At 39.0% G+C, this 20,596-nt stretch overlaps 1 protein-coding gene across 5 annotated transcripts in view; it reads left to right on the top strand.

Moving 5' to 3' along the window:
• Positions 1–20,596, top strand: part of NSD3 (nuclear receptor binding SET domain protein 3) — a 140,859-nt gene that overhangs the window by 17,351 nt on the left and 102,912 nt on the right. Inside the window, exon 2 of one of the 5 annotated variants that reach the window (XM_053578506.1) lies at positions 917–1,007. The exons of the other annotated variants lie outside the window; for them this stretch is intronic. The gene's annotated coding sequence lies outside the window, so the exon portion shown is untranslated. The remainder of the gene's footprint in view (positions 1–916; positions 1,008–20,596) is intronic. 5 annotated transcript variants of the gene reach the window in all.

The raw sequence follows: 20,596 nt of genomic DNA on the forward strand, positions 1-20,596 counted from the left end.
CTTCTTTTTTTTTACAGTTTCTGGCCAGGGCTGGGTTTGAACCCACCACCTCTGGTATATGGGGCTGGCGCCCTACTCCTTTGAGCCACAGGCACCACCCTCTATACATATTCTTAAACAATTTTTTTTTTTTTTTGGTGGTTTCTGGCCGGGGCTGGGTTTGAACCCGCCACCTCCAACATATGGGACCGGCACCCTACTCCTTGAGCCACAGGCGCCACCCTCTTAAACATTTTTTAAGATGTGAATGAAAGCCTCTTTATTTAGGAAACTTATCCATCATTTACCTTTAAAAAATAAGTTTCCATTTAGCAGTTATTCATCAGAGAAAATGGTGGGTTAACATTTAATGGATTAATGTTCTTTAGGATGGTGGCTATTACAGGCCTTTTTAAAAACTGTGACTATTTAAATTAACAGATTTTTTAAAAATGCTTCTTACTGTAGTGCTGTCCTTAATACTACAAACGTTCTTTTTCTGTACATATTTTTGTGAAAACCAGTCACAAAATCCAATATGGCCCAGAGACTTTAGTTGTCAGAAACTGAACATACAAAGTACAGTAAATATTTTGATAATAAAAGTGATCGTAGCATATTACTTTATCACACATAGGAATGGCTTGCCTGCCGTTTTGTTACTTATGTCAGAAGTGCACCTAGAAGGAAAATAAACCAGACAGCTTAGGAAATAGTAGCGGGTTGTGCCAGTGAAATGCAGAGAAATGAGGAATCATTTCAGTTTCTTCTGCATGTGTGAAAGGTGGCAGCAACACCCTACCAGCAATTAAAATCTAATGGCTTTCCTTTCCTGTCCAGGGATAAATTGTCTTTCAAGCATATTTGTATCCATTGGTAGGACTGTTTATGTTGTGATAGAGTAGGACTTATTTTTAAAGTGATGTTTCTATTTTAGGTGCCCCAAATCTTTGGTTAATGAATCTAAGAAGATTCCCCCTGCCTATTACATGCTTTATAGAGATGTTTGTGAAACTAAAGAAGAAAAAGTGAGTGGAAATGCTTTCAGAAAAGCCCTTGTTGCTGTCACAAATTATGACAAACTTGGTGTCTTAAAACAACACGAATTTATCATTTTACCTTTCTGTGACCTTGCTTCCTTCAGCTTCTAGCGATCGCCTTCATTCCTTGATTTATGGTCGCTTCCTCCATTGTCAAAGTCAGCAGCAAGATGTCTTCAAATCACTTTGACTCGGACCCCTCCCTCTCTTTTTAACTTATTAATAAAAGAATCCTAGGGCGGCCCCTGTGGGTCAAAGGAGTAAGGCGCTGGCCCATATGCCAGAGGTGGTGGGTTCAAACCAAAAAACAAACAAACAAACAAACAAAAAGAATCCTTTTGATTATATTGGCTCTGCTCAAACAGTATAGGCTATTCTGTGCATTGCAAGATTGTGTTTTCTTCCGTTCCCTTCTTTCATTTAACAGCTTTCTTCATTCAGGTATTGTGCTGGGGACAGGGATACAGCAGTGAACAAGACACAAAAGTGCCCAATACCTTTGTTAAAATTGAATTAGTCTTGCTTGCTTTGTTTTGTTTTGAGACAGGGCCTCAAGCTGTTACCCTGGGTAGAGTGCTGTGACATCACAGCTCACAGCAACCTCCAACTCCTGGACTCAAGCGATTCTCCTGCCTCCACCTCCCAAGTAGCTGGGACTACAGGCATCAGCCACAACACCCGGCTATTTTTTGGTTGCAGCCGTCATTGTTGTTTGGCGGACCTGGGGTGGATTCGAACCCGCCACCTCATTCCGAGGTGAAGTAGTCCTACCTCCTCACCATAAACTTGTATGTGGCTGGTACCTTAGCTGCTTGAGCCACAGGCACTGAGCCTTGTTTTTGTTTTTGTTTTTTCCCATGACTCAGGAAGGAACTGCTATACTTTGCTTTGAAAATTAAACATTAATACAAACTTCAGTTATCTAAACACATTCAGTAATTCTCTGAGCACTGAAGTTACTCAGAGACACTTCAAATATAGCAAGGCATTCTAAAACATGTATAAATTGATTCTGTGTTTACCGCAGGTTTTATTTAATCCATAAATGATACATTTTATTAGAGTTCCATAGTCGTCTTATAATGTGCTGTGTTCACAGTGATACTGTTATGATAGTGTTTCTTTTCTTTTTTTTTTTTTTTCTTTTTTGCAGTTTTTGGCTGGGGCTGGGTTTGAACTCGCTACCTCTGGTATATGGGGCTAGCGCCCTACTCCTTTGAGCCACAGGCACCACCTGTGATATTGTTTCTTAACCTGCTAACAGTGACTGTAGTTTTTATAGGCTTTATACAAAAGACAAAGCTTCATGTTACATCTGTTGTTTGGGGGGAAATATGAATCCTAATAGATCATCAGGAGTTTATATATGCTTGTAGAGTTGCTAGATTCATGGTAAAGAGTAACATATTAATATGGTTATATAAATGTTTCAAATTTCTTGGAAAAAATGTCATGTCATTTTGAGACTTTTGATGATTTATTTATACTCTGTATTTGTTGCACTTAGTACATAAAATATCTTATGTAATTTAATTTTTCTGATGAAAATATTACTGAAATAAAAAAAGATTGCATACTAACCTTCAGAAAAAGTATAAAAATAATTGGGGCAAATTTCATTTCTTTGTCTTTTCCTCTTAGTGACCTATTTAACTGCTGTCAGTTTGGTTTATGTTGGGCTTATAACTAATCATACTGCAGATATTTTGTAAGTTTTATACAAGAGTTCTTTCTTGGGAAAAAGTATATCTGCATACTCAGAGCTAAATGCATGGTGTTAACAAACTGTTTGTGATAGTTCAGTAATACTAGTTACTAATGGTACTAGCTTATATTGATATATTTAAATTGTTAATCCAATCTTGTGGCCCCTTAGTGTAACACCCTTCTGTCTGGGATTGATTTGTTATTGATGATGTGCTGCGCACTGTAGTTGGCTCTAAGCATTCCGAGGTAAAGTAGTCCCACCTCCTTACCATAAACTTCCAGTGTCTTGTATTTTTTGGTATCTGAGTTGTTTTTATTTCCCAGAATAATGTAGTGTGCTTTCATTAAATGCCTGAATTTGGTTTTTGTGACACACTAAGAACAGTCCTTTCAAAAATTCAGATTATTTAGAACCTGTGATATTAAGGAGCCAAGAAAGTTCCTTTTTTCATTATGTCATCCTTGGTAGAGTGCTGTGACAGCACAGCTCACAGCAACCTCAAACTCTTGGGCTTAAGTGATTCTCTTTTCTCAGCCTCCCAAGTAGCTCGGACCACAGTCACCCACCACAATGCCCAGCTATTTTTTGGTTGTAGTTGTCCCCGCCAGCTGTGGTATATATGGCTGGTGCTCTAGCCACTGAGCTACAGGCGCCAAGCCAGGAGCCGAGAAAGTTCTTAACTAAGAGTTTTTTGGGTACTAAAATCTCCTCTTCCTTCTACCACAGACTGGGACTTGGTTCCTAACCTAGAAATGTCTGAGGCACCCTGCATCCTGTCTCTGCCCCTACTCCCCCCAGCTTCTCAGCCCTTTATATTTTCCTTTGTCATCCAGGCCACTTGGTCCCTTTCTGTCAGCAGGGACTCTGTCTTGTTCATCTTGTATCTCTCAGACCCTGAACTTAATGTAATACAGGCACCCAGTATGAAATGAATAAATGAATTGGACCAAGAGTAATTTCTGAGCCTGTCCCCAGCACTGCCCAGTTATTGCCTTTCTTTCTCCTATGACAACATAAGCTACATGAAAATCATGTCTGAATTTTCATCCTTATAACTTCAGTGCTTAGCTCAGTGTCTGGTCAATAGGTGCTCAATAAATAATTTGTTTTTGTAGAGAAGCCTATCTGGTTTGCTGTCAGGGGAACCTGGCCGTAACTTTTGGTCTCCTTCCCATGGTAGCGCAGAAGAATGGGAAGAAGTGGAGCTGGTGTGAAGCTCAGCCCAGCCTTGTCTCAGCCTACAGAGGCTGATTAACAAACAGCAGCTGGTGTCCAGAACTGGTATAATAAAGTATAATAAAGCACATGTTTTGAGATCATGTTCACATTCACATTCACACCCTTCCTTTATGTCAAGAAGGCCCTACACAACATACGCATGTTTAATGCTAGGCAGGATGCGATGCCAGGAGAAGGGGGTGCGTGACCTGACTTTGGAACGTGTGTGTGTGTCAGGGACAGCTTCCCCATGAAGGATGAAGGGGAGATGAGAGAGGAAATGCTGGAATGGTAGGAGGCAAGATGCGAACACTGAGGTGGCTGAATGGGCAGGAAAGGCTTTCGCGGTTTTGGATTTTATTCTGAGACATGGAGAGCCATGGGGTGTTATTATATTTGAATAGTTTTGTTTTCTAGTACTTTCAATGTTGTAGAAGGTAGATTAGAGTTAGACAACGTTGGAAGCAGGAAGAACCATTAGGAAGCTGTTCTTCTAATCCAGATGAGAAGTGATAAGGGAGAGCCAATGAACATAACAGAACTGGAAGAAAGTTGCAGGGTGGAACTTAGCTTTGGTTTATGCAAACCTTGCTTCTGTTGTCTTTTGTCATACAGTTTTTACAATCGATGTCAATCATTTCCTTTGTGTTTTATACTCATTATGTATTATTTAAGAAATCCTTTCCCACCCTGAATTTATAAAAACCTGTTTTATGTTTTTTTTTTCCTAAAAATTCCTAAGTTTTGCTTTTTTTTTTTTGAGACAGAGTCTCACTTTGTGGCCCTTGGAGATTGCTGTGGCGTCACAGCTCACGGCAACCTCAAACTCCTGGGCTCAAGTGATTCTCTTGCCTCAGCCTCCCAAGTAGCTGGGACTACAGGCGCTTGCTATAACGCCTGGCTATTTTTAGAGACAGGGTCTTGCTCTTGCTCAGGCTGGTCTTAAACCTGTGAGCTCAGGCAATCCACCCACCTTGGCCTCCTGGAGTATTGGGATTACAGGTATGAGCCACTGTGCCCACAAGTTTTACTTTTTATGTTAGGTCTTTAATCCAACTGGGGTTTGTATATCATATGATGACGATCTAAAATTTCTTTTCTTTTTTTTTTTTTTGAGACAGTTTCACTTTTTCTGCCCTCAGTAAAGTGCTGTGGCATCATAGTTCACAGCAACCTTAAACTCACGGGCTCAAGTGATTTCTCTTGCCTCAGTCTCCCAAGTAGCTGGGATTACAGGTTGCCCGCACAACACTCAGCTAGTTTTTTAGAGATGGGGTCTCATATTTACTCAAACTCCTGAGCTCAAGTAATTTACCCACCTCAGCCTCCCAGAGTGTTAGGATTACAAGTATGAGCCTCTGTACCTGGCCTGAATTTTTTTCTATGTAGATAAGCATGTGTCTCAGTACCACTCTTTGAATCTTTTGTCCTTTCCCTACAACTATGCAGTCTGCTTCTGTTACAAGCCACCTTCCCCCTTTAGGCTTGGGTCTGTGTCTAGACTTTTTTTTTTGCAGTTTTTGGCCAGGGCTGGGTTTGAACCTGCCACCTCCGGCATATGGGGCTGGCACCCTACTCCATTGAGCCACAGGTGCTGCCTCATAGACTCTTACTCTATTTCATTGTCTAACATTTTCTAGTATCTTACCTTTAATTACTGTAGCTTAATAAATGGGAAGCTTTTTATTTTAAACACTAAATGTAGTATTTTAATACCTCTGATTAGAATTGTAGTGGATGAGTGCGAGATGAGAGGGGAAATGTATGTAGATTAGTAATTCCCTGGGTATCGTAGACTTTATTGTTGAGAAGTGTAGATTATGCTTTGTTGGTCCCCTGCCCCCCTCCGCCGCATACTATTTATTATTGAGATATAATTCACAGTCCATAAAAGTTAGCCTTTTAAAATAATATAACTTGATGAGTTTTGGTATATTCACAAGGTCATGCAGCCATTACCACTCCAGAACATTCTCATAAGTGCTCCAGTGGCACAATTGGTTAGCACCTGGTATTGACACAGAACATTCTCATGACCCCAAAACAGACTTCATGCTCAGTAGCAGTCACTCTCCATTCATTCCATGCTCCTGCCTCCTGGCAGCCACGAAGCATCTTCCTGTTCTGTGGATTTGCCTATTCTGGACATTTCATATAAATGGAATCATTCTGTATGTAGCCTTTTAATTCTTCCTTACGGTAAGTAAAATCAATAGATTAGCAGGGCATTCTGTAGGAGTATTACTGTGTATTTAAGAAAATAGGACTGGGCGGCGCCTGTGGCTCAGTTGGTAAGGCACCGGCCCCATATACCGAGGGTGGTGGGTTCAAACCCGGCCCCGGCCAAACTGCAACCAAAAAATAGCCGGGCGTTGTGGTGGGCGCCTGTAGTCCCAGCTACTCGGGAGGCTGAGGCAAGAGAATCGCTTAAGCCCAGGAGTTGGAGGTTGCTGTGAGCTGTGTGAGGCCACAGCACTCTACAGAGGGCCATAATGAGACTCTGTCTCTACAAAAAAAAAAAAAAAAGAAAATAGGACAAGCTGGGCATGGTGGTGCATGATTATAATTCCAGCTATCAAGGAGGCTGAAGACAAGAGGATCACTTGAGCTCAGGAGTTTAAGAATAAAAATGCAATATGATTGTGCCTGTGAATGGCCACTGCACTCCAGCCAGGACCATTTTTTAGTACCTTAATAAATGTGAAGATGTAGTGAGACTACATCTCTTAAAAAAAAAAAATTATAAAGGAAAACAAAAAGAAAGTAGGACAAAATGTTGGTGGAGAGAAACAGGAAAAACTCACCAATATTTATTTTCATTTTTACTGTTCAAGCATCAAATTCACATTTTATTTCTTCCCTGGTTATTGAAAAGAGTAGCCATTTTTATTCTTTTGCTTAGTTACTTTATGACTGAATGTCATGTAGCAAAGCCTGTTCTAAAAGGGTAACTTTTGTTGGTACATTTTGAGTTTATTGTATATAGATGACTGCATGTTTCCGATGCACGTTGCCAATAGTTGTATAAAAATGCAAGGATTTGCTTTGTATCTTGGTGGAAAGCGACTAAAATCACATAAAGATATAAAGAGAATATATTCTTTATTGAATTGTTTGTTTTTTAAGCAACCAGATTTTCCAGTTTAGCCCAGAAATTAGTCAGCAGCTTAGAGTTCTTTTTAAAAGGCTACCTCGGAAAGTACCTTTAAGTCAAGATATCCAGATAAGGTTTACTAATATAGAACATTTATTTTACATGCTAAAATGCTGTAACCCCTTTGTGTCATTTAGAGAATTGATGTTTTATTAGTATAACTGCTAAAAAGTAGTGTAGGAAAATATTTTCCCCTGAATCATAGACTTAAACTTTCAAAAGAATCAGCCTCAAGCAGAATAATAGTAAACCTCTTTAAATGATTCAAAGTTTGACCAGCAGTACATCCCTTTTCATTAAAAAAGCCATAGGGAACAAAAAATTTGTTAGGTGTCTGTAGAATTAATGTCATTATATTATGGCCTTTACGTCTTAGAAGTCCAATAATTAATTATCATGGGAATTTAACAAATTGTTTGACAGAAAATGCCCAAAGTAATCACAAGTAATTTGCTTTTTTGTACTATTATAGTTAAAAATTTTTGATAATCTCTTCTTCCTTTTACAGTTAAAAACACACACACTTTTTTTTTTTTTTTTTTTTGAGACAGAGTCTCACTCTGTTGCCGTGGGTAGAGTGCTATGGCATCATAGCTCACAGCAACCTCAAATTCCTGGGATCAAGTAATCAATCCTCCTGCCTTAGCCTCCCAAGTAGCTGGGACTACAGGTGCCCGCCACAATGCCCAGCTATTTTTTTTTCGAGACAGGGGGGCTGGTCTTGAACTCCTAAGCTCAGGCAGTCCACCCACCTTAGCCTCCCGGAGAGCTAGGATTATAGGCGTGAGCCACCGCACCCGGCCCTACACACTTTTTTTGATAAGTATAACTACCAACTGTGTAACACTTAGGTGCCCTTAAAAACACTTTATTCTGTTTATGAATAAAAATAGTTAAATCTTGCAATCTGATGTGATGTTTGTTCCCTCAAAGGATAAAATAATCTAAAGATAAATGAAATAACCACTTGCATTTGTAATTTTGTTTATATTTCCTTGGCCAGAATTTTCAAGCAGGCTCCATTTTGTTTGAAGGTTGACATTGAGTTGTGTGGTCACTGTGGCAGATTTGGTTAATGCTGTTTTCCTATAAGGAGGGCTAGATTAGACAGTATCAATTCTACCTGCTTGTAGTTAGTAAAAGATAAATGTTGTTGTTCATTTCCTTTTTGATGCAGTAGAGGTGTGGGCAAGTTCTTAGAACCAGGTGGTAGCTTTTTTCTCCCCTCTCTCCCCATAAATCCCTAACCCCATCCCTGCTTTTTTTGTGGCAGCAGGAAGATAAAGTTAAACCGTGATTAGAAAGGACTCTTGGCTTGCAAAGGGAAACTAATAAAAATAATGATTTCTAAGTCTGACCTGGATCCTGTCCAGAAGATAGAAATTAACTTTTGCTTCTGTTCAGACTTAATAGCAGATTGTTTTGCTGATTTTTAAAGGTGTGTGTTTGGGCTTTTGAAAAATATTTATCTCCTACTTCCAAAAGAGGTGAATAGTTTACAGTTTTGAAATAGATATAGTAAAACAAAATAACATATCTTCATTATTTTTATTTTATTTATTTGTTTTTGAGACAGAGCCTCAAGCTGTCGTCCTGGGTACAGTGCTGTAGCATCACAGCTCACAGCAACCTCCAACTCTTGGAGGTTGATTCTCTTGCCTTAACCTCCCAAGTAGCTGGGACTACAGGTGCCCGCCACAATGTCCGGCTATTTTTTGATTGTAGTCATCATTGTTGTTTGGCAGGCCTGGGCTGGATTTGAACCCACCAGCTCTGGTATATGTGGCTGGCGCCTTAGCCGCTTGAGCTACAGGCGCCGAGCCTTCATTATTTTTAAATAATAAACATTTGCTATTATTAAATGTTAAAGAACCTTTAAATTATGAAAGCCAAAATGGACAATACAGAATTTATAGCTTATAGTCAAAGGATCACTCAGATCATATAATAAGATTAAAATATGAATAAAATTCAGAATCAAAAAGAATGGGGTCTAAAAATCTCTGGCTCGAAGGAGATTTTAGTCCTCTTTCTATAGGTTAAGCATGTTTTCACAAGCTTTTGCTTTATACAGGCTCTGGTTTCACTCTAGCAAACCCATGTATTGAAAACATTGGACCATAGTTTTTAAAAAATTAGCTCTACCCTCCCCTACACCATGGTGTAGATTTGGGGAAAAAATAGTCAGATGGGAATTTCCCTTGGTGTTGTCACCAGAGGTATTCATATTTTATTATTGTGAGTCATATTTTGAGGAAGTTTTGGGGGAGTATGTATAGAATTAATTTCAAATACAGGATCACATCTAGTGACTATTTACTTAGAAATTAATACATGAACATATTTGATAGCTTTCTCTTTATACTTTAGCTTATATCACTGTATATAGTATATTTCAGGGTTTTGGCTTTAAAACAAAATGACCCTTTAATTTTTCAATATGTCTTAATCACGTTTTTTATAATGTTCTTACTACAGAAATTGCCAAATGTAAAAGTGCCAGGTTTTCAAGAACCAGCATAGTGGTTCACTACTGTAGTGCACGCTCTCCATTCCTGTTACTATGGAAACACATACAGACTAGATTTATCATAAATTTTTTTTTTTGGGAGACAGAGCCTCAAAGTGTCACCCTGGGTAGAGTGCTGTGGCATCACAGCTCACAGCAACCTCCAACTCCTGGGCTCAAGCCATTCTCCTGTCTCCACCTCCCAAGTAATTGAAACTACAGGCATCTGCCACAATGCCTGGCTATTTTTTGGTTGCAGCTGTCATTGTTGATTGGCAGGCCCGGGCTGGATTTGAACCTGCCAGCTCAGGTGTATGTGGCCAGTGCCTTAGCCGCTTGAGCCACAGGTGCCAAGCCAATTTATCATAAATTTTAAGAGATGTTCCTTGCAACAGTTCACATAAAGAAACATCTGGATCACTTGTTGATCCTGGGGTAAAAGAAAGACCACCCTCTTCCTCTGGGTTATGAAAATCTCTCATGCTGATCAGTAGGGGGATAGTGCCTGTGAATAGCTACTGCACTCCAGCCTGGGCAACATAGTGAGACCCCCATCTCTAAAAGGAAAAAAAAAATTCTATTATTTTTCTCTAGCTGTAAAAATTCTAATGTGGTTGTATCAAATATACTTTGTTTTGTAGTAAGATTATATTTACTAGTATAGCTTTAGAAAATAAAGAATGATATTCATGCCAATTCAGTTATCTGTTACTGTGATAATTGGGTTTTCAGGGTTGCCACATTCTGAATCTTAGCCCTATAGTATTAATAACAATAGGATTTAAAATACAGAAGATGCCAAAAAAATATAATACTCAAGTCACGTTTGACTTATTACAAGAGATACAAGATAAAAAAAGTTTTTAATTAAAAAAAATAAGAGATACAAGATAACAAAAAATCAGTACATACTGAGTATTACAATTTTAATACCGTTTATCCATTTCTTAAAATGTGTATACTTTTTTTGGCACCCTCTGTGGGTACGTTTGTAGAGGAGGATTGTTAAACATATAAATGTTTTTTTTGTCTTTGGTTGAGTTATCATCCCTGAAGTTCATTTGACTTCATGCCAGGGACATTAAATCTTGCCAGAGAAGTTTAGCCTGGAACTAAAGAAAATCTCAATGGTATCTAAGTGAGCAGCTGGCAGTCAAATTTTACCAATGATATAATCTGAGGAGATTGTAACTGCTTTTTTATTCTCATTATCTCTGTGCAGAGACCCTCAATAGCTCCTTAAAGCATTTCATTTATGTGAAATAACGCCCTTAAGTTTATGTAGTTCGGTTTTAAAGATTCATTGAAGCCCTTTCTCTAAGCCTTTGAGTTGGGCTCTACGAGCATATATAGGAATAAAATTACTTCCTGCTCTTGAGAAAACTCACATAAACAGATTGTTTCATGATTAATTCTAGGAGGCATGCACGGAGTATCTTAGGAACACAGAGGAAAGTTACTCAGACTAATTTAGAGCTTAAGTGACTACTTCTTGGAAATGACTTCCTGAGCTCAAAAGATGGTTAAGAGTAAAGCAAAGTAAAAGGGCATATTGCACGTAGGAGACAACACTGTGAAGATAAAGAGTCGTGTGCGTGGTGTGCATGGTGATTTCCATTCATTTAACATTATTGAGATTGAAGGAGATAGGGAGAGACCTTGCTTGGGCAGCTGTATGTGCTATGTCAGTCAAGTTGTTTGGACTTTTTCTGGGCAATGGGAAACCATTGGAGAATTTTAATTAGGAGCTCAATTATGGTTGGATTTACAAATTACCCTAAGAGTGTATTTATGGGGCAATTGGGTTTAAAACAAAAACAGGCAACTTATGTGACATCTTAGAACCACCTCTAATTCCAAAGGGCTTACATGTATCAGTACAAGGTTTTTTGTTTTTTTTTGAGACAAAGTCTCCTTATATGGCCCTCAATAGAGTGCTGTGGCATCACAGCTCACAGTAACCTCAGACTCTTAGGCTTAAGCGAGTTTCCTGCCTCAGCCTCCCAAGTAGCTGGGACTACAGATGCTTGCCATAACCGCCCAGCAATTTTTTTTGTTGGAGTTGTCATTGTTGTTTGGCAGGCCCAGGTCAGGTTTGAACCCGCTAACTCTAATGTATGTGTCTGGCACCCTAACCACTGAGGTACAAGCACCAAGCCAGTACAAGGTATTTTGAAATGTAGTAAAATATAACGTTTTCTCCCATCCAAGTACTAACCAGGCCCGACCCTGCTTAGCTTCCGAGATCAGACGAGATCGGGCGCGTTCAGGGTGGTATGGCCGTAGACAACGTTTTCTCTTATTGAGAACAGAGTGGCAACTTAAACATAGAAAGAAATGAATGAATATATTTATAGCACTACATGTAATTCCATAAAGTAGAATTCAGCAATATATATGTTCTGCCAAAGAGACTGGTTTATTATGTGAGTTTATTATAGTGACTTAAACTGTACAACTGTATATTTAACATTATGAATACTTAATTGATATTTATAGCCTTAAGGTGTTCATCTGAAACACTTGATTCCTTTTTTAAAATTCTATATCTGGGGGTGGTGCCTGTGGCTCAGTGAGTATGGTGCTGGCCCTATATACCAAGGGTGGCGGGTTCAAACCTGGCCCCGGCCAAACTGCAACAACAACAAAAAAAATAGCCGGGCGTTGTGGTGGACACCTGTAGTCCCAGCTACTTGGGAGCCTGAGGCAAGAGAATCACCTAAGCCCAAGAGCTGGAGGTTGCTGTGAGCTGTGATGCGACAGCACTCTACTGAGGGTGACAAAGTGAGACTCTGTCTCTAAAAAAATAAAATAAATAAAATTCTATATCTGATTTGGATTACAGTTTCCATAAACTTTTCTGTTATCATTCCTCCCATGAATAAATTGGTTAAATAAATTAAAGCCTTAAAGCTTTAATGCTTCAACACAGTTTTGCGGTTTTTTTAAATTAAGTCTTTTGTACATAGATCATAAATACATTTATGCCATTTACAATGTGTTGATTATTTGTACAAATTGGAGGCTTATATCATAATAATCAATATAGCTTTTTCACCTCATTTACCCAATTACAGCATTAGGACATTTGTGTTCTACACGTGATAGATCCAACTTGTACTTGCCATGTGCTCCATTGGTGTGGTCCCCCAGTATCCCCTACTATCCCTCCCGCCCCCGCCCCTCTCCTTGTTTTTTTTTTTTTTTTGCCTTAAAACTGTCTGTGGGCAGCTTCAACAAAATTAAGGAAAAAAGCATGCAAAGTATGCAATGATTGGTTTATCTTTTTTTTTTTTTCTTATATTGAAACAAGGTCTTGCTCTGCTGTTTGGGCTAGAGTGCAGTAGTGTCATTATCGCTCAGTAGACTCAAACTCCTGGGCTCACATGGTTCTCCTGCTCAGCCTCTCAAATATCTAGGATTACAGATGTATACCAGTTTGATTTGAGCCTGTATTCTCAACCACAGTGCCCAGTAGAGAGTGTCCTAAATCAGTAAGGTCTCTCTTTCCCCCCCTCCATCAGAATGTGTAATGTCTTAAAAAAACTATCAATACAAAAAAAAAAAAAAAGAGAATGTGTAATGTCTGCTTGTTGTTTGAAGACTGGTCACCAAATTCCAGTACATATAAAAATTACTATGTAAAGGAATTTAGTTGTAGTCTTGAAATAACTTTTCTTTAATTGTCAAAATTGGTTTATTGATTGCATATAGTATTATTTGCAGGTATAATATGAAAAAGCGTGGCCCAATTCATGGTGAAAAATTCTGAAAAATTAACAGTGTAGACCAGTGGTTCTCAACCTTCCTGATGCCGCCATGTATTTTCATTGTTACAAAGGGGTCGTGACCCACAGGTTGAGAACCTCTGGTATAGATCCTTTGGCTTGTTTGCTCAGAATATGATACCAAAATTTAACGTAGGCTCTTACTACTTTAGGAAACTATAGAGCTTTTTATTTTCGGTACTGCTTCCAACCCCTTGCCAATTTATTTGTTTTTATTTTTTCCCAACTTTTCACTTTAAAAATTTCAAACTGGCTGGGCAAGGGGCTCATGCCTGTAATCCTAGCACTCTGGGAAGCCAAGGTAGGTGGATCATGTGAGTTCAGGTTTTTGAGATCAGCCAGAGCAAAGTGAGACCCCATCTCTACTAAAAATAGAAAAACTTAGCTGGGTGTGGTGGCAAGTGCTTATAATCCCACCTACTTGGGAGACTGAGGCAAGAGGATCACTTGAACCCAAGAGTTTGAGGTTGCTGTGAGCTATAACGCCATGGCACTCTATCCAGAGCAGCAGAATGAGACTCTGTCTCAAAGAAAAATAAAAATAAAAATTTCAAATCTTTAGAAAAGATTGAAATTTTAAAGAATATTATAGTCAACACCCAGATTAGCCAATTATTAACATTTTGTCTCATTTGCTTTACTCTAGCTATATATATATTTTAAAAATCTAGAACTGGGCGGCGCCTGTGGCTCAGTTGGTAAGGCGCCGGCCCCATATACCGACGGTGGCAGGTTCAAACCCGGCCCCGGCCAAACTGCAACCAAAAATAGCCGGGTGTTGTGGTGGGCGTCTGTAGTCCCAGCTACTCGGGAGGCTGAGGCAAGAGAATCGCTTAAGCCCAGGAGTTGGAAGTTGCTGTGAGCTGTGTGAGGCCACGGCACTCTACCGAGGGCCATAAAGTGAGACTCTGTCTCTACAAAAGAAAAAAATCTAGAACCACTTGAAAGTTGTGGGTACCATGACATTTTATCTCTAAATATTTCAGCATGACTCTCATAAGGAAATACTCTTATATAAACAATACCGTTATACCTTTAAAATTAATAGCTCCATTGTTTAATAGCCAGTTGGTGTTCAGAATTCTCCAGTTGTCTTCAAAATATCAGTGTGTATTTAAATGTAGGGCTCAAAGTTTATGAATTGTATTGTGTTGTTAAATCTTGTTTCTTTTAATCTAGAATAGTCTTTCTACCTTTTGTTTATGGCATTCACTTTTTTGAAGACCACAGGCCAGTTTTCTGAGAGAATGTCCCACAGTTTGGATTTATCTGATCACATCCTCATTCTTAGATTCAGTTTAAGCATTAGGCAGAGTGCTTCAAAGCTGATGGTGTGTTAATATGTCTCATCATGAGGCACACCCTAATGCCGTGCTTAGATACTTAGAATCGTGAACACCAGCTATCTGTATTGTACATATATCTGTTTATAATTAGTAAGTAATCTGTGGGGTAACATATTTAAACAGTCATCATTTCACTTGTCTCATTTTTGCTCAGAAACCCTTAGTCTCCCATTTCTTTGAATGTAAGAATATAAATATATGTTCCTAATATAAGCCATTTTATTTTATTTTATTTTATTTTATTTTATTGTGGGGATTCATTGAAGGTACAAGATACCAGGTTATACTGATTGTATTTGTTAGGTAAAGTCCCTCCTGTAATTGTGTCTTGCCCCCAACAGGTGTGTCACACACCAAGACCCCATCCCCCTCCTTCCTTTCCTCTCTCTGCTCTTCCCTTCTCCCACCCCCTTCCATACTTCCCTTTCTCTGCTCTTTCTTTCCCCCAACTCCCTCCCTCGTTCTCTCTCTCTGCTCTCCCCTTCCCCCACCCCCCACCGTGTACTAAGTCTTTAATTATCCTCATATCAAGATTGAGTACATAGGATTCATGCTCCTCCATTCTTCTGATGCTTTACTAAAAATAACCTGTTCCACTTCCATTCAGGTTAATACAATGGATGTAAAGTCTCTTATCTTTTTTAATGGCTGAATAGTATTCCATGATATACGTATACCACAGCTTATTAATCCATTCCTGGGTTGGTGGGTATTTAGACTGTTTCCACAATTTTGGTGATTGTAAATTGAGCTGCGATAAACAGTCTAGTGCAAGTGTCTTTATGGTAGAAGGATTTTTTTCCTTCTGGGTAGATGCCTAGTAGTGGGATTGCAGGATCAAATGGGAGGTCTAGCTTGAGTTCTTTGAGGGTTCTCCATACTTCCTTCCAAAAAGGTTGTATTACTTTGCAGTCCCACCAGCAGTGTAAAAGTGTTCCCTTCGCTCCACATCCACACCAGCATCACAGTTTTGAGATTTTGTGATGTGGGCCATTCTCACGGGGGTTAGATGATATCTCAGGGTGGTTTTGATTTGCATTTCTCTAATAATTGGGGACAATGAGTATTTTTTCGAATGTTTGCTAACCATTCGTCTGTCTTTAGAGAAGGTTCTATTCGTGTCTCTTGCCCATTGATAATGGGATTGTTGGCTTTTTCATGTGGATTAATTTGAGTTCTTTATAAATCTTAGTTATCAAGCTTTTGTCTGATTCAAAGTATGCAAATATCCTTTCCCATTGAGTAGGTTGTCTGTGTGCTTTGGTTGTTGTCACCTTAGCTGTACAGTAGCTTTTCAGTTTCATTAAGTCCCATTTGTTTATTTTTGTAGTTGTTACAGTTGCCACTGAAGTCTTCTTCATGAAGTCTTTACCCAGGCCCATATCTTCTAGTGTTTTTCCTATGCTTTCTTTGAGGATTTTTATTGTTTAATACCTTAAATTTAAGTCTTTTATCCATCTCAAATCAATTTTAGTGAGTGGAGAAAGGTGCCGATCCAGTTTCAGTCTTTTACATGTGGATATCCAGTTCTCCCAGCACCATATATTGAATAGGGATTCATTCCCCTAGTGTATGTTCTTGTTTGGTTTATTGAAGATTTTTTTTTTTTTTTTTTTTTGTAGAGACAGAGTCTCACTTTATGGCCCTCGGGAGTGCCATGGCATCACACAGCTCACAGCAACCTCCAACTCCTGGGTTTAAGCCATTCTCTTGCCTCAGCCTCCCAAGTAGCTGGGATTACAGGCGCCCGCCACAACGCCCAGCTATTTTTTGGTTGCAGTTCAGCCGGGGTTGGGTTTGAACCCGCCACCCTCGGTATATGGGGCTGGCGCCCTACCAACTGAGCCACAGGCGCCACCCCAGGTTTATTGAAGATTAGTTGGCTATAAGATGTTAGTTTCATTTCTTGATTTTCTATTCAATTCCAAATATCTATGTCTCTATTTTTGTTCTAGTACCATGCTGTTTTAACTACTATGGCCCTGTAGGCTGATGCCCCTGGCTTTGTTTTTATTGCTAAGAACTGCCTTAGCTATACAGGGCTTTTTCTGATTCCATACAAAACGAAGGATTATTTTTTCCAAGTCTTGAAAGTAGGATGTTGGTATTTTAATGGGGATGGCATTGAATTGGTAGATTGCTTTGGGAAGTATAGACATTTTAACAATGTTGATTCTTCCCCACCATGAGCGTGGCATGTTCTTCCATTTGTTAATGTCCTCTACCATTTCTTTTCTTTGGGTTTCATATTTTATAGAGGTCCTTCACCTCTTTTGTTAGGTATATTCCTAGGTATTTCATTTTCTTTGAGGCTATGGTGAAGGGAGTTGTGTCTTAATTAGCTTTTCATCTTGACTGTTATTGGCGTATACAAAGGCTACTGACTTGTGGACATTGATTTTATATCCTGAGACATTACTGTATTTTTTGATGACTTCCAGGAGTCTTGTGGTTGAGTCTTTGGGGTTCTTTAGGTATAAGGTCGTATCATCAGCAAAGAGAGAGAGTTTGACCTCCTCTGCTCCCTTTTGGATGCCCTTTATTTCCTTGTCTTGCCTAATTGTATTGGCTAGAACTTCCAGCACTATGTTGAATAGTTAAGGTGACAGAGGACAACCTTGTCTGGTTCCAGTTCTAAGAGGAAAAGCTTTCAATTTTACTCTATTCAGTAAAATATTAGCTGTTGGTTTGTCATAGGTAGCTTCCATCAGTTTTAGAAATGTGCCACCTATGCCTGGACTCTTCAGTGTTCTAATTAGAAAAGGATGTTGGATTTTATCAAATGCTTTTTCTGCATCTATTGAGAGGATCATATGGTCTTTGTTTTTGCTTCTGTTGATATGGTGAATAACGTTTATGGAATTGTGTATGTTAAACAAGCCTTGCTTCCCTGGGATGAAACCTACTTGATCATGATATATAACTTTTTTGATGATAAGCTGTAATCTATTGGCTAGGATTTTATTGAGAATTTTTGCATCTGTATTCATTAGTGAAATTGGTCCGAAGTTCTCCTTTTTAGTTGGGTCTTTTCCTGGTTTTGGTATCAGAGTGATGTTTGCTTTGTAGAATGTGTTGGGGAAGATTCCTTCCTCCCCAGTTTTTTGGAATAATTTATGCAGTATGGGAAGAAGCTCTTCTTTGAAGGTTTGACAGAATTCAGGTGTGAAGCCATCTGGACCAGGGCATTTTTTTGTTGGGAGATTTTTTTATTGTTTCTTTGATCTCAGTGCTTAGAATTGAGGCCTGTTCAGGAGATCTGTTTCTTCCTGGGTAAGTCTGGGGAGAGGGTGTGATTCCAAATATTGATCCATTTCCTTCACATTGTCAAATTTCTGGGCATAGAGTTTCTGGTAGTATTAGGAGATAATCTCTTGTATCTCTGTGGCATCAATTGTTATTTCCCCTTTATCATTTCTGATTAAGGTTACTGGAGATTTTACTTTTCTATTCCTAGTTAGTCTAGTCAAAAGTTTATCTACTTTATTTTTTTTTTAAATTGTTTTATTAACTTTCTGAATGATTCTTTTGTTTTCAATTTCATTAATCTCTGACTTAATTTTGGATATTTCTCTTTTTCTGCTGGGTTTAGGCTTAGATTGTTCTTCTTTTTTCAATTCCATAAGATGACTTGTGAGTTTGTTGATGCTCTCTCCTTCTCTTTTTTGAATGTAGGCATCAAAAGCGATAAATTTTCCTCTCAGGACAGCTTTTGCTATATCCCACAGGTTTTGGTAGCTTGTGTCTTCATTGTTGTTAGGCTCAAGGAAGTTAATGATTTTCTCTTCCTGCACCCAGCTGTCATTCAACATAAGGTTATTTAATTTCCATGACTTTGTGTGGGGTTGAATGTTTTTGTTTTTGTTTTGAGACAGTCTCAGGCTGTTGCCCTGGCTAGAGTGCTGTAGCATCTTAGCTCACAGCAACCTCAAACTCTTGGACTTATGCAATTTTCTTGCCTCAGCCTCCCAAGTAGCTGGGACTACAGGCAACCCCACAGCGCCTGACTGTTTTTTGGTTGTAGTTGTCATTGCTGTTTGGCAGGCCCAGGCTGGATTCAAACCCGCCAGTTCCAGTCTATGTGGCTGGTGCCCTAGCCGCTGTGCTACAGGTGCCAAGCCAGGTGAACATTTTTTGGAGTTGAATTCCACCTTTACTGCCTTGTGGTCTGAGAAGATACAAGGTAAAATTTTAATTCTTTTGATTCTGTTGAGGTTTGTTTTGTGTCCTAGGATATAATCAATTTTGGAGAATGTTCGATGGGCCGATGAGAAGAATATATATTCTTTATCTTTGGGAGGGAGTGTTCTATATACATCTATCAAGTGCGGTTATTCTATGGTCTCCTTTAAGTCCCTTATATCTTTGTTTAATTTCTTTTCTTTTCTTTCTTTTTTTTTTTTTTTGAGACAGAGTCTCACTTTGTTACCCTGGGTGGAGTGCTGTGGCATCACATTTCACAGCAACCTCAAAGTCTTGGTTTCAAGCGATTTTCTTGCCTCAGCCTCCCAAGTAGCTGGGACTACAGGTGCCTGCCAAAAATGCCCAGCTGTTTTTTGTTGCAGTTGTCATTGTTGGTTAGCTGGCCCGGGCCAAGTTCGAACCCGCCAGCTTCAGTATATGTGGCTGGTGCCATAACCACTGTGCTACGGGTGCTGAGCCTTTGTTTAATTTCTGTTTAGAGGATCTGTACAGCTCTGTAAGAGGAGTGTTAAAGTCCTCTGTTATTATGTTATAGGATATCATATTGTTCAGACTAATTAAGGTCTGTTTCAAGAATCTAGGAGCATTTGAGTTGGGTGCATAAATATTTACAATTGAAATGTCTTCTTGTTGTATTTTTCCCTTGACGACTATGAAGTGACCATCTTTGTGTCTTTTGACTTTAGTTGCTTTAAATCCACATGTATCTGAAAATAAGATTGCAACCCCTCTTTTCTTCTGAATTCCGTTTGCCTGAAAAATTGTCATCCAACCCTTAACTCTGAGTTTTAATTCGTCTTTTGATGTGAGGCGTGTTTCCTGCAAACAGCAAATGGATGGCTTGTGTTTTTAATCCAGTCAGCCAATCTATGCCTCTTCAGTGGGGAATTCAAATCCATTAACATTTATTGAGATAATTGATTAGTGTGGTAGAGTTCTATTCATCTTGTTTTGTGAAAGTCCATTGCATCAGTGTGGAAGTTAGGTTCTGTCCTTTAATTTCTGAGTGCTTAGTTTGCTGTTGATCCATTGTGATACTCAGGGCGTAGAACAGGTTGAATTATTTCCTGTAGAGCTGGTTTTGTTGTAGCAAATTTCCTCAGTGTATGCGTATCAGTAAATGATTTGATTTCTCTGTCAATTTTAAAGCTTAGCAGGATATAGAATTCTGGCCTGGAAATTGTTCTTTAAGTAGATTAAAGGTAGATGACCATTGTCTTCTGGTTTGAAAAGTTTCATTAGAGAAGTCTGCAGTCACTCTGATGGATTTGCCCCTGTAGGTCAACTGGCGCTTACTTCTGGCAGCTTGCAGAATCTTTTCTTTTGTCTTGACTTTGGACAGGTTCATCACAATGTGTCTTGGAGAAGCTCTGTTAGAGTTGAGGTTACCTGGGGTCCGATATTCCTCGGAAAGGCGTGTGTCAGAATCTTTGGTGATATTTGGGAAATTTTCATTTATAATATTCTCTAGTATGGCTTCCATTCCCCTCGGGCATTCTTCTTTTCCTTATGAGATACCTATCACTTGTATGTTTGAACGTTTCATAACATCCCATAATTCTGTCAGTGAACGTTCTGCTTTCTCTCTGTTCTTTTTTGCCTCTTCAACTATTTGGGTTACCTCAAGAGCTTTGTCCTCTATCTCTCAGAT

This window comes from Nycticebus coucang, chromosome 24 (genome assembly GCF_027406575.1).
Source record: "Nycticebus coucang isolate mNycCou1 chromosome 24, mNycCou1.pri, whole genome shotgun sequence".
Taxonomy (NCBI): Eukaryota; Metazoa; Chordata; class Mammalia; order Primates; family Lorisidae; genus Nycticebus; species Nycticebus coucang.